The sequence below is a fragment of the Hyla sarda genome, chromosome 7 (assembly GCF_029499605.1).
Source record: "Hyla sarda isolate aHylSar1 chromosome 7, aHylSar1.hap1, whole genome shotgun sequence".
NCBI classification, from domain to species: domain Eukaryota; kingdom Metazoa; phylum Chordata; class Amphibia; order Anura; family Hylidae; genus Hyla; species Hyla sarda.
This window is the reverse complement of record NC_079195.1, coordinates 56,904,403-56,919,831: the sequence shown is the minus strand read 5'-3', so window position 1 is coordinate 56,919,831 and position 15,429 is coordinate 56,904,403. Positions and strand designations below refer to the sequence as shown.

Below are 15,429 nucleotides of genomic sequence, written 5' to 3'. Positions count from 1 at the left end.
TGCCCAGACACTTAGTCTATCCAAGTCATCTTGTAACCTATACACATCCTCTATAGACTGTACTGTGCTACAAAGCTTGGTGTCATCTGCAAAGATAGAAACAGAGCTGTTAATACCATCCTCTATATCATTAATAAATAAATTAAACAACAGCGGTCCCAGTACAGAACCTTGGGGTACACCACTAATAACCGGGGACCAATCAGAGTACGAATCATTGACCACCACTCTCTGGGTACGATCCATGAGCCAGTGTTCAATCCAGTTACAAACTAAAATTTCCAAACCCAAAGACCTTAACTTACCTGTCAGACGTCTATGAGGGACAGTATCAAATGCTTTAGCAAAATCCAGAAACACTATATCCACAGCCATTCCTCTGTCAAGGCTTCTACTCACCTCTTCATAAAAGCAAATTAGATTGGTTTGACAACTTCTATCCTTAGAAACCCATGCTGGCTATCACTTATAATACAATTATCCCCTATGTATTCCTGTATGTAATCCCTTATAAGTCCTTCAAACAATTTACCCACAATGCACGTTAGACTTACCGGTCTATAATTGCCTGGCGATGACCTAGAGCCCTTTTTGAAGATTGGCACCACATTCGCCTTGCGCCAGTCCCTTGGCACAATACCAGACACCAGAGAATCTCTAAATATCATGAACAGGGGTACAGATATTACTGAACTTACCTCTCTAAGAACTCTTGGGTGTAGTCCATCCGGCCCTGGAGATTTGCTTACATTTATATCACTTAACTTACCTTGTACCATCTCTACATTAAGCCAGTTCAGTACATTACATGATGTGTTACCAGCACTGACCTGGCCAATGTCAGCTCCTTCTTCCATAGTATATACAGAACTAAAGAACCCATTCAGTAGCTCCGCCTTCTCTTGATCGCCTGTGACAACCTCCCCATTATCACTATTAAGGGGTCCTACATGCTCTGTCCTTGGTTTTTTTGCATTTATATGTCTAAAAAAATATTTAGAATTAGTTTTGCTTCCTTTGGCCACCTGTCTCTCATTTTGAATTTTTGCTATTTTTATTACATTTTTACAGATTTTATTAAGCTCCTTGTACTGTTTAAATGTTATAGCTGACCCATCAGATTTGTAATTTTTGAAGGCTATTTTTTTGTTGTTTATTGCTCTTTTAACATCATGTGTCAGCCATGTAGGATTTAGTTTTAGTCGTTTATATTTGTTCCCCTTTGGTATATATTTAGCTGTATAGTTATTTAGAGTTGATTTAAAGATGTCCCATTTACCTTCTGTATCAGTATTTGAGAACACCTCCCTCCAGTCTATGTCCTGTAGTGCAGCCCTCAGCCCAGGGAAGTTTGCCTTTTTAAAGTTATATGTTTTTGCCTTCCCCGCCTGTCTTTGTTTTCTACATTTTAAGTCAAAAGTAACTATATTGTGGTCGCTATTACCAAGGTTTTCCCGCACAGTTACATTACCAACCAGCTCTGCGTTGTTGGAAATGATCAGATCCAACAAGGCATCACTTCTTGTTGGGTCCTCCACAAACTGGCCCATAAAATTATCCTGCAATAAATTTAGGAATTGTCGCCCCTTTGTAGTTTTAGCCAACCCCGGACCCCAATCTATATCTGGATAGTTAAAATCTCCCATTATTACCACTGTACCTGCCCGGGCGGCCCTCTCTATTTGTTTATGAAGCTGAACTTCTCTCTCTTCAGTGATATTAGGGGGTCTGTAGATTACCCCAAATATTATTTTTTCAGTATTTCCCTCCTTTTGTAATTCTACCCACAGTGATTCCACATCCTCAGAATCATCACACACTATGGCATCGTTCACACTGACTTTCATACCACTTCTTACATACAGACAGACTCCACCACTCCACCACTGTTTGCTGTCAGGGCATGCTGGGAATTGTAGTTTTGCAACATCTGGAGGACCACAGTTTGGAGATCACTTTGCAGTGTTCTCTAAAACTGTAGCCCTCCAGTTGTTGCAAAACTGCAAATCCCAGCATGTCCAAACAGCAATCAGCTGTCTCGGCATGCTGGGAGTTGTAGTTGCGTACCTCCAGCTATTGCATAACTACATCTCCCAGCATGCCCTTCGGCGATCAGTACATGCTGGGAGTTGTAGTTTTGCAACAGCTGGAGGCAGACTGGTTGGAAAATACTGAGTTAGGTAACAGAACCTAACTGAAGGTTTTCCAACCAGTGTGTCTCCAGCTGTTGCAAAAGTACAAATCCCAGCATGCACGGTCTGTCAGTGCATGCTGGGAGTTGTAGTTTTGAAACAGCTGGAGGCTTTCCCCCCCCCATGTGAACGTACAGGGTACATTCACACGGGCAGGTTTACAGTAAGTTTGTTGCTTCAAGTTTGGGCTGCGGCAAATTTTTCGCAACCCAAACTCCTAGCGGGAAACTCACTGTACCCTAAAAACAATACACTACACTAACACATAATAAACAGTAAAACACTACATATACACCCCTTACACTGCCCCCCCCCCCCAATAAAAATTAAAACCGTATTGTATGGCAGTGTTTCCAAAACGGAGCCTCTAGCTGTTGCAAAACAACAACTCCCAGCATTTCCGGACAGCCACTGACTGTCCAGGCATGCTGGGAATTTAGCAACAGCTGGAGGCACCCTGTTTGGGAATCACTGGCGTAGAATACCCCTATGTCCACCCTATGCGATCCCTAACTTAGTCCTCAAATGCGCATGGAGCTCTCTCACTTCAGAGCCCTGTCGTATTTCAAGGAAACAGTTTAGGGCCACATATGGGGTATTTCCGTACTTGGGAGAAATTGCACTACAAATTTTGGGGGGCTTTTTCTCCTTTTACCCCTTATGAAAAGGAAAAGTTGGGGCTACACCAGCTTGTTAGTGTAAAAAAATTTACACAAACATGCTGGTGTTGCCCTATACTTTTTATTTTCACAAGCGTTAAAAGGAAAAAAAGACCCCCAAAATTTGTAACGCAATTTCTCCTGAGTACAGAAATACCCCATATGTGGGCTTAAAATGCTCTGCGGGCGCATAACAAGGCTCAGGAGTGAGAGCGCACTATGTACATTTGAGGCCTAAATTGGTGATTTGCACAGGGGTGGCTGATTTTACAGCGGTTCTGACATAAACGCAAAAAAATAAATACCCACATGTGATCCCATTTTGGAAACTACACCCCTCACGTAATGTAACATTCATTTTCACGGACCAATGTTCCAAAAATCTGTCAGACACCTGTGGGGCGTAAATACTCACTGCACCCCTTATTAAATTCTGTGAGGGGTGTAGTTTCCAAAATAGGGTCACATGTGGGGGGGTCCACTGTTCTGGCACCACGGGGGGCTTTGTAAACGCACATGGCCCCTGACTTCCATTCAAAACAATTTTTTTCCCAAAAGCTCAATGGCGCTCCTTCTCTTCTGAGCATTGTAGTGCGCCAGCAGAGCACTTGACGTCCACACATGGGGTATTTCCATACTCAGTAGAGATGGGGTTACAAATTTTGGGGTGGTTTTTTTTCATATGCAAAAGTCGTGAAACCCCTGTGGGGTATTATGGCTCACTTTATTCATTGTTACGTTCCTCAAGGGGCCTAATTTCCAAAATGGTATGCCATGTGGTTGTCTTTTTTTTGCTGTTCTGGCACCATAGGGGCTTCCTAAATGCGACATGCCCCATGAGCAAAATTTGCTCTCAAAAAGCCAAATATGACTCCTTCTCTTCTGAGCATTGTAGTTCGCCCGGAGTGCACTTCAGGTCAACTTATGGGGTACCTCCATACTCAGAAGAGATGGGGTTATAAATTTTGGGGGGTATGTTCTGCTATTAACCCTTGCAAAAATGTGAAATTTGGGGGGAAACACACATTTTAGTGAAAAAAAATTTTTTTTTTTACATATGCAAAAGTCGTGAAACACCTGTGGGGTATTAAGGCTCACTTAATTCCTTGTTACGTTCCTCAAGGGGTCTAGTTTCCAAAATGGTATGGCATGTGTTTTTTTTTTTTTTTTGCGGTTCTGGCACCATAGGGGCTTCCTAAATGCAACATGCCCCCCAAAAACCATTTCAGAAAAACATACTCTCCAAAATCCCCTTGTCGCTCCTTCGCTTCTGAGCCCTCTACTGCGCCCGCCGAACACTTTACATAGACATTTGAGGCATGTGCTTACTCGAGAAAAATTGGGCTACAAACATAAGTATACATTTTCTCCTTTTACCCCTTTTAAAAATTCAAAAATTGGGTCTACAAGAACATGCGAATGTAAAAAATGAAGATTGTGAATTTTCTTCTTCACTTTGCTGCTATTCCTGTGAAATACCTAAAGGGTTAAAATGCTGACTGAATGTCATTATGAATACTTTGAGGGGTGCAGTTTTTATAATGGGGTCATTTGTGGGGTATTTCTAATATGAAGACCCTTCAAATCCACTTCAAACCTGAACTGGTCCCTGAAAAATAGTGAGTTTGAAAATTTTGTGAAAAATTGGAAAATTGCTGCTGAACTTTGAAGCCCTCTGGTGTCTTCCAAAAGTAAAAACTCATAAATTTTATGATGCAAACATAAAGTGGACATATTGTATATGTGAACCCATATATTTTGAATATATATTTTCCTTACTAGCAGAGAGCTTCAAAGTTAGAAAAATGCAAAATGTTCAAATTTTTCATCAAATTTTGGGATTTTTCACCAAGAAAGGATGCAAGTTACCACAAAATTTTACCACTTTGTTAAAGTAGAATATGTCACGAAAAAACAATCTCTGAATCTGAATGAAAGGTAAAAGCATCCCAGAGTTATTAATGCTTAAAGTGACAGTGGTCAGATGTGCAAAAAATGGCCGGGTCCTACAGTGAAAATTGGCTGGGTGCTTAACCTCTTCAGGACATAGGGCGTATGGATACGCCCTGCATGCCGAGTCCTTAACCCCTTAAGGACAATGGACGTACTCCTACGCCCCCGTTTCCGAGTCCTTAAGGACCGAGGACGTAGGAGTACGTCCTGTCCTTTCCCGGCCCCCTGCCGCTAGCCGGAGGGGAGCCGGTGCCCGATGCCTGCTGAAATCGTTCAGCAGGCATCGCGGCATATCGCCCAGGGGGGTCATTATGCCCCCCCATGTCGGCGATGGCCGCAGATCGCTGGACAATTCAGTCCAGCGATCTGCGGCGATTCCGGGTCAATCGGGTCTCCAGTGACCCGGTGACCCGGAATTACTGGCTGATCGGGGCCGTCAGAGACGGCCCCGAACAGCCAGAGCCTGCAGGGGTGAGGTGGCACTGGTGCCACCTCACGATCGCCCTGATTCGTCGGCCGGATTACCGGCCGACGAATCAGGGCGCCTGCTGCGGGTGTCACTCCCGCACCCGCTCCGCCCCTCTTCCGGAGGACGTGAGCGGGTGCGGGACATGCACCCCTGGTGCTGGGGACCCCGATCCCCGGCGTTAATGTTGGGATCGGGGCCCCAGGAGCGACGACGGCGGCGGCGGCGGGACTGACCTGTGTGGCGATCAAGCAGCAGCAGGAGGTGAGTGACAGCCTCCTGCTGTTGCTTAGCAACAGCTCCCAGCATGCAAAAAGGGCATGCTGGGAGCTGTAGTTATGCAACAGGAGGAGGCAGACCACCACAACTCCCAGCATGCACTTATGGGCATGCTGGGACTTATGGTTTTGCAACAGCTGGAGGCACATTCTTTCTATGGAAAAATGTACCTTCAGCTGTTGTGTAACTACAACTCCCAGCTTGCACAAACAGCTTAAGTGCATGCTGGGAGTTGTAGTGGTGCATCTGGTGGTTGCATAACTACAACTCCCAGCATGCCCGTTGGCTGTCGGTGACTGCTGAGAGTTGTAGTTTTGCAACAGCTGAAGGCACACTGAGTTAAGTAGCAAACCAGTGTGTCTCCAGCTGTTGCATAACTACAATCCCCAGCATCACCAGCCAAAGTAGTATGCCTCCCGCTGTTGCATAACTACAACACCCAGCATGCCCTTCCGCTGTCCGTACATGCTGGGGGTTGTAGCTTTTGCAACAGCTGAAGGCACACTGGTTGCAAAAGACTGAGTTTGTTGCCAAACTCGGTGTTTCACAACCTGTGTGTCTCCAGCTGTTGCAAAACTACAACTCCCAGCATGCACTGATAGACCGTACATGCTGGGAGTTGTAGTTTTGCAACAGCTGGATGTTCCCCCCCCCCCCCCCCAATGTGAATGTACAGGGTACACTCACATGGGCGGAGGATTGCAGTAAGTATCCGGCTGCAAGTTTGAGCTGCAGCTAATTTTCCGCTGCAGCTCAAGCTGCCAGCGAGAAACTACTGTGAACCCCCCGCCCGTGCGACTGTACCCTAAAAACACTACACTACACTAACACACAATAAAATAAAAAGTAAAAAAACACTACATATACACATACCCCTACAATAAAAATGAAAAACGTCTGGTACGCCACCGTTTCCAAAACGGAGCCTCCAGCTGTTGCAAAACTACAACTCCCAACATGCACTGATAGACCGTACATGCTGGGAGTTGTAGTTTTGCAACAGCTGGATGTTCCCCCCCCCCCCCCCCAATGTGAATGTACAGGGTACACTCACATGGGCGGAGGATTACAGTAAGTATCCGGCTGCAAGTTTGAGCTGAGGCAAATTTTCTGCCGCTGCTCAAACTGCCAGCGAGAAACTACTGTGAACCCCCCGCCCGTGCGACTGTACCCTAAAAACACTACACTACACTAACACAAAAAATAAAATAAAAAGTAAAAAACACTACGTATACACATACCCCTACACAGCCCCCCTCCCCTCCCCAATAAAAATGAAAAACGTCTGGTACGCCACTGTTTCCAAAACGGAGCCTCCAGCTGTTGCAAAACAACTACTCCCAGTATTACCAGATAGCCACTGACTGTCCAGGCATGCTGGGACTTTTACAACAGCTGGAGGCACCCTATTTGGGAATCACTGGCGTAGAATACCCCTATGTCCACCCCTATGCAATCCCTAATTCAGGCCTCAAATGCGCATGGCGCTCTCACTTTGGAGCCCTGTCGTATTTCAAGGCAACAGTTTAGGGTCACATATGGGGTATCGCCGTACTCGGAAGAAATTGTGTTATAAATTATGGGGGGTATTTTCTGCTATTACCCTTTTTAAAAATCTAAAATTTTGGGGAAACCAACATTTTAGGTAAAAATTTTATTTTATTTTTTTACATATGCAAAAGTTGTGAATCACCTGTGGGGTATTAAGGTTCACATTACCCCTTGTTACGTTCCCCGAGGGGTCTAGTTTCCAAAATGGTATGCCATGTGTTTTTTTTTTTTGCTGTCCTGGCACCATAGGGGCTTCCTAAATGCGGCATGCCCCCAGAGCAAAATTTGCTTTCAAAAAGCCAAATGTTACTCCTTCTCTTCTGAGACCTGTAGTGCGCCAGCAGAGCACTTTTCACCCCCATATGGGGTGTTTTCTGAATCGGGAGAAATTGGGCTTCAAATTTTGGGGGGTATTTTCTGCTATTACCCTTTTTAAAAATGTAAAAATTTTGGGAAACCAAGCATTTTAGGTAAAAAAAAAATTTTTTTTTTTAACATATGCAAAAGTCGTGAAACACCTGTAGGGTATTAAGGTTCACTTTACCCCTTTTTACGTTCCCCGAGGGGTCTGGTTTCCAAAATGGTATGCCATGTGGTTTTTTTTTGCGGTTCTGGCACCATAGGGGCTTCCTAAATGCGGCATGCCCCCAGAGCAAAATTTGCTTTCAAAAAGCCAAATGTGACTCCTTCTCTTCTGAGACCTGTAGTGCGCCAGCAGAGCACTTCTCACCCCCATATGGGGTGTTTTCTGAAGCGGGAGAAATTGGGCTTCAAATTTTGGGGGGTATTTTCTGCTATTACCCTTTTTAAAAATGTAAAAATTTTGGGAAACCAAGCATTTTAGGTAAAATTTTTTTTTTTTTTTAACAGATTCAAAAGTCGTGAAACACCTGTAGGGTATTAAGGTTCACTTTACCCCTTTTTACGTTCCCCGAGGGGTCTGGTTTCCAAAATGGTATGCCATGTGGTTTTTTTTTGCGGTTCTGGCACCATAGGGGCTTCCTAAATGCGGCATGCCCCCAGAGCAAAATTTGCTTTCAAAAAGCCAAATGTGACTCCTTCTCTTCTGAGACCTGTAGTGCGCCAGCAGAGCACTTTTCACCCCCATATGGGGTGTTTTCTGAATCGGGAGAAATTGGGCTTCAAATTTTGGGGGGTATTTTCTGCTATTAGACAACAATGTAACAGGTACTGCTCTATCCCCGTAACCCGGCTTCCGTGCTGCAGACCGGCAGGGTGGCGTTCCCTTCCACGTGCAATAGTAAAAAAACGGAAATTGTCCAGCACCAGGAAGGCAGGTAAAAACTTGTTTATTGAGGTACAAAAGTAACAAACAGCATATCAAGGAGCGTAAAGCCTACGCGTTTCAGGCTGAAGAGCCCTTAGTCATGGCATAAAAACTTTACAGCATTGCGTTCTTTTATAGTAAAATGCATTAGAATCACATGATCTGAGCAGCAAAGTAGTGGATCATCTAAAAAATGCGGCATGGAGTTAATCACAAACCAATAAGATTATGATACATCTATAGAGATGGCGTACAATACACAGGTATAAAGGATAACCACAAGATTCAATTACACTGGTACTTATATTGTCATGAGCAATATTGAGATCTGGTTAAATAGAAGGATCGTATTTACTGATTACTTCAGTTATTAAAACGTTAGTATAAGGTCTTGTCTCAAATTTAACCCTTGTGGTTCTCTCGTGCCTAGCATGAATATCCAGAATGATTCCCTATTGAGAACCATTCTTCTTAAGTCCCCACCCCGTCTCGGTTTCCTAACCTTTTCTATGCCCATGATCTGTAATGTATTCATGTTGCCTCCATGAACATCCCTAAAATGCCTGGACAACGCAGAAATATTACTGTTAAAAGACAAAGTATTTTTTGCATCAGATATGTGCCTGCGTATCCTAGTTTTCAGGGAGTTCATGGTACAACCAACATACTGGCATTGGCATGTTGTACAGGACGCTAGATAAACTACATTTTTTGTATTACAATTTACATGATCCCTCAAAACAAAGGTTTTGGTATTTGAATATGATTTAAATTCCTTATTGACCTGCATGTAACTGCAAGTGAGGCAGACATTGTGTCCACACTTCCAGTTACCCGCATGAAGCAACCAATTTGTACCAGTATGTTTGTTATCAGTACTGCTAAACATACTGGGTGATAGGATAGATCCCAAAGAGGGACCTCTTTTGGACACCATCTTAAAATCGTCCTGTAAAAGATTGTACAAAACCGTGTCTTGATGCAATATAGGTAAATTCTTTTCAATGATATTCCTGATTTTATGAAATTGTTTGCTGTACTGTGTGATGAAGAAAGGGGGATGAGCCCTATCCTGTCTCCTTGTAGAATCCTTATCTTGGGTACCATGTGCAATAAGATCCCGTCTATCTAGATTGGCCGCTCTATTTCTTGCCTTATTAAGTGTCTCCGGGTGATATCCTCTTTCCCGTAATCTGTTAAAGAGTAGGTTCGATTCATGTATGAATGTTTCTTGTTTGCTACAATTGCGTCTTAATCTGCACCATTCCCCATAGGGGATATTGCGGAGAACATGTTGGGGATGGCATGATGTGGCTTGTAGTATAGAATTCCCTGTATTCTCCTTTCTATAGGGGGCCGCCACAATCCTATTATTTTCCACAGAGAAACACACATCCAAGAAGGGTATGCTTTCCTGTGAAAAATTGTAGGTGAAGGAAAGGTTCAGTTTGTTATCATTAATGTATTGCACAAACTCTTTAAACTCCAATTCCGAGCCTTCCCACACAAAAATGAGATCATCAATATATCTCCCCATCCATTTGATCTGTTTTTGGTATGGATTACTGTTTGAGAAAATCACCTCCTCTTCCCATTGACTCATAAAAATATTGGCAAAAGATGGGGAGTATTTAGCCCCCATTGATGCTCCCCTGGTTTGAAGAAAAAAGCGGCCATCAAACATAAAGTAATTGTTTATGTTTGATGGCCGCTTTTTTCTTCAAACCAGGGGAGCATCAATGGGGGCTAAATACTCCCCATCTTTTGCCAATATTTTTATGAGTCAATGGGAAGAGGAGGTGATTTTCTCAAACAGTAATCCATACCAAAAACAGATCAAATGGATGGGGAGATATATTGATGATCTCATTTTTGTGTGGGAAGGCTCGGAATTGGAGTTTAAAGAGTTTGTGCAATACATTAATGATAACAAACTGAACCTTTCCTTCACCTACAATTTTTCACAGGAAAGCATACCCTTCTTGGATGTGTGTTTCTCTGTGGAAAATAATAGGATTGTGGCGGCCCCCTATAGAAAGGAGAATACAGGGAATTCTATACTACAAGCCACATCATGCCATCCCCAACATGTTCTCCGCAATATCCCCTATGGGGAATGGTGCAGATTAAGACGCAATTGTAGCAAACAAGAAACATTCATACATGAATCGAACCTACTCTTTAACAGATTACGGGAAAGAGGATATCACCCGGAGACACTTAATAAGGCAAGAAATAGAGCGGCCAATCTAGATAGACGGGATCTTATTGCACATGGTACCCAAGATAAGGATTCTACAAGGAGACAGGATAGGGCTCATCCCCCTTTCTTCATCACACAGTACAGCAAACAATTTCATAAAATCAGGAATATCATTGAAAAGAATTTACCTATATTGCATCAAGACACGGTTTTGTACAATCTTTTACAGGACAATTTTAAGATGGTGTCCAAAAGAGGTCCCTCTTTGGGATCTATCCTATCACCCAGTATGTTTAGCAGTACTGATAACAAACATACTGGTACAAATTGGTTGCTTCATGCGGGTAACTGGAAGTGTGGACACAATGTCTGCCTCACTTGCAGTTACATGCAGGTCAATAAGGAATTTAAATCATATTCAAATACCAAAACCTTTGTTTTGAGGGATCATGTAAATTGTAATACAAAAAATGTAGTTTATCTAGCGTCCTGTACAACATGCCAATGCCAGTATGTTGGTTGTACCATGAACTCCCTGAAAACTAGGATACGCAGGCACATATCTGATGCAAAAAATACTTTGTCTTTTAACAGTAATATTTCTGCGTTGTCCAGGCATTTTAGGGATGTTCATGGAGGCAACATGAATACATTACAGATCATGGGCATAGAAAAGGTTAGGAAACCGAGACGGGGTGGGGACTTAAGAAGAATGGTTCTCAATAGGGAATCATTCTGGATATTCATGCCAGGCACGAGAGAACCACAAGGGTTAAATTTGAGACAAGACCTTATACTAACGTTTTAATAACTGAAGTAATCAGTAAATACGATCCTTCTATTTAACCAGATCTCAATATTGCTCATGACAATATAAGTACCAGTGTAATTGAATCTTGTGGTTATCCTTTATACCTGTGTATTGTACGCCATCTCTATAGATGTATCATAATCTTATTGGTTTGTGATTAACTCCATGCCGCATTTTTTAGATGATCCACTACTTTGCTGCTCAGATCATGTGATTCTAATGCATTTTACTATAAAAGAACGCAATGCTGTAAAGTTTTTATGCCATGACTAAGGGCTCTTCAGCCTGAAACGCGTAGGCTTTACGCTCCTTGATATGCTGTTTGTTACTTTTGTACCTCAATAAACAAGTTTTTACCTGCCTTCCTGGTGCTGGACAATTTCCGTTTTTTTATTTTCTGCTATTATCCTTTTTAAAAATGTAACATTTTTGGGAAACCAAGCATTTTAGGTAAAACATTTATTTTTATTTTTTACATATGCAAAAGTCGTGAATCATCTGTGTGGTATTAAGGTTCACTTTACCCCTTGTTACGTTCCCTGAGGGGTCTAGTTTCCAAAATGGTATGCCATGTGTTTTTTTTTTTGCTGTCCTGGCACCATAGGGGCTTCCTAAAGGTGACATGCCCCCCAAAAACCATTTGTCGCTCCTTCCCTTCTGAGCCCTCTACTGCGCCCGCTGAACAATTAACATAGACATATGAGGTATGTGCTTACTCGAGAGAAATTGGGCTACAAATACAAGTAAAAATTTTCTCCTTTTTACCCCTTGCAAAAATTCAAAAATTGGGTTTACAAGAACACGCGAGTGTAAAAAATGAAGATTGTGAATTTTCTCCTTCACTTTTCTGCTATTCCTGTGAAACACCTAAAGGGTTAATACACTTATTGAATGTCATTTTGAATACTTTGGGGGGTGTAGTTTTTATAATGGGGTCATTTATGGGGTATTTCTAATATGAAGACCCTTCAAATCCACTTCAAACCTGAACTGGTCCATGAAAAATAGCGAGTTTGAAAATTTTGTGAAAAATTTCCAAATTGCTGCTGAACTTTGAAGCCCTCTGGTGTCTTCCAAAAGTAAAAACTCATAAATTTTATGATGCAAACATAAAGTAGACATATTGTATATGTGAACCCAAAAATGTTTTATTTTGAATATCCATTTTCCTTACAATCAGAGAGCTTCAAAGTTAGAAAAATGCAAAACTTTCATTTTTTTCATAAAATTTTGGGATTTTTCACCAAGAAAGGATGCAAGTTACCATAAAATTTTACCACTAAGTTAAAGTAGAATATGTCACGAAAAAACAATCTCGGAATCAGAATGATAACTAAAAGCATTCCAGAGTTATTAATGTTTAAAGTAACAGTGGTCAGAATTGCAAAAAACGCTCTGGTCCTTAAGGTGTAAAATGGCCTGGTCCTTAAGGGGTTAAGGACCGAGGGCGTATCCATACGCCCGTGGGAATTCCGGCCCCCACCGCTAGCCGGTTGGGGACCGGAGCCGGATGCCTGCTGAAATCGTTCAGCAGGCATCCCGGCATATCGCCCAGGGGGGTCATTATGTCCCCCCATGTCGGCGATCGCCGCAGATCGCTGGACAATTCAGTCCAGCGATCTGCGGCGATTCCGGGTCAATCGGGTCTCCAGTGACCCGGTGACCCGGAATTACTGGCTGTTCGGGGCCGTCTCTGACGGCCCCGAACAGCCAGAGCCTGCAGGGGTGAGGTGGCACTGGTGCCACCTCACGATCGCCCTGATTCGTCGGCCGGATTACCGGCCGACCAATCAGGGCGCCTGCTGCGGGTGTCACTCCCGCACCCGCTCCGCCCCTCTTCCGGAGGACGTGAGCGGGTGCGGGACGTGCACCCCGGGTGCTGGGGACCCCGATCCCCGGCGCCCCTGTTGGGATCGGGGCCCCAGGAGCAGCTGCGGCGGCGGAGACGACGAGGGACTGACCTGCAGCGTCTGGATCGTTGGAGGTGAGTGACAGCCTCGTGCTGTTGCTTAGCAACAGATCCCAGCATGCAAAAAGGGCATGCTGGGAGCTGTAGTTATGCAACAGCAGGAGGCAGACCACCACAACTCCCAGCATTCCCTTATGGGCATGCTGGGACTTATGGTTTTGCAACAGCTGGAGGCACATTCTTTCTATGGAAAAGTGTACCTTCAGCTGTTGTATAACTACAACTCCCAGCTTGCACAAACAGCTAAAGTGCATGCTGGGAGTTGTAGTGGTGCATCTGCTGGTTGCATAACTACAACTTCCAGAATGCCCGTTGGCTGTCGGTGACTGCTGAGAGTTGTAGTTTTGCAACAGTATATTAAGTATATCAGGTGTGAGGTGTGAGATGGAGCCAGATTCAGTCCGGATGGCCGGTAGGAATGTGGACGAGCATTTGGATCTAAGAGCAGATGCTAATAGGCGACCAGATTTGTTGCTCCATTCATAAAAGGTTTTGCCTGTAAGTTGTTTATAATGGCGGTGTGAGGCGTTTAACAGGTCTAAGAGCTCATGTCGAACTCGGGTCAGCTCCCTGTACACCTGATCTTGTTGGGTGCTTTTGTGTAGAGTTTCTAGGGCTTTGAGTTTCTATGTCAGCAAGAGGAATTTGGCAGATTTGTCCTTTTTAACCGAGCCCCATGCTTCATAAACACCCCTCTAAGCACACACTTCAGAGCGTCCCATTTAATTGCGGGGGATGTAGGGTCTAAAGCATGGTCGAGGTTGAAATGCCGAATGGAGTCTCTAAGATCCTGCAGGCATAAAGCGTCCAGGAGGGAAGGGAAGGGTCTGTGCCCTCTTCTCAGGGGTGTTGAAACCCTTATTTCATCCTTCTGGAGAAAATTATGAACTCGGCACACAACATCTCTTGTTTTTTTTGGATCCGGGTTTTTAGCTTTGAGTGCACAATGGGCTCTATCCAGCTCTATCTGGTTGTCAGGGGGTTTCTGCAGAACCTCATTGAACAGTCTCTGGAGGGTCGTTGGTAGATCTTGCGGGTGCACTGATTCTGGCAAACCTTTGAGCCTTATATTGTTTCTACGATTTCTATTATCAATGTCGTCCAGATGTGCAATAGTGGCTGCCTGTTGCAGGGATAAGGACGTTGTAGATTCCTGGAGAGAGCGTACTTGAGATGTAATAGATGTTTTCAATTCTTCCAGTTCATTCACTTTAGCTTGCAGGTGAGAAATCTCTTTCTTGATCGGCTGTAAGTCGCTTTGCCATGCGGACCTCAGGTCCTTCGCCATTGACAACATGTCTGCCTTAGTCGGCAGCAGGGCCAAAAGTGCTTGGAGTTCGGGGTGTCCTCTGAGAGTATTGACCGCCACTTCTGGTGTTGGCAATATAGAACCCACTTTGTCCAGGTTTGATGGGGTAGATCCTCCACGAACACAGCCCCTCAGGGGAAGCGTGCGCAGGCACTGGGCTGTCTGTCATGGCGGCTCCGGCAGGCAGATCCTCTGAGCGCACGGTGTAGCTGCGCTGTGCGGGCTGCTGGTTTTTCTTCTGGCGTCTTCTGCCTCCCATCATATGGTGAATTAGCCCTTAATCAGTCGGCCCGGGCAGGAGCAGTCAAAGGACACGTCCGTCCGCCAGCGAGGTCGGACGTCTTTAATAAAATGTGACAAAAAAGCATCAATTTTCGACTTTTTTAAAAAAAATTTACGCTTACTCCGTTCACTGTACGGCATACTGGTAAAAACACCCTTTCATTGTCCTCAAACCTGCTTCAATGCCACATCTGCTATGGATGAAGATATCCTTGTTCCATTATCTGCACAAAAATAAGACACACACACACACACACACACACACACACACACACACACACATATATATATATATATATATATATATGTCATAAAAAAGCAAAAAATAAAGCTACAGTTAAAAGGTTTGTCTGACGATGCAACTTATTGTCAACTGTCTAATTAATAGGCATAGACATACTGGTAAATAAAATTATCTTACTACCTTTTTGTGATGCTTTCCTTGTGCTTTTAATGCAAACTAATCA

The 15,429-nt window shown here is 43.7% G+C and overlaps 1 protein-coding gene across 5 annotated transcripts in view; it reads left to right on the top strand.

Annotated features, from left to right (window-relative positions):
• The window catches only part of LOC130281664 (alpha-2-macroglobulin-like protein 1), a 123,984-nt gene that overhangs the window by 49,360 nt on the left and 59,195 nt on the right, over positions 1-15,429 (top strand). The gene's annotated exons all lie outside the window — the stretch shown is intronic.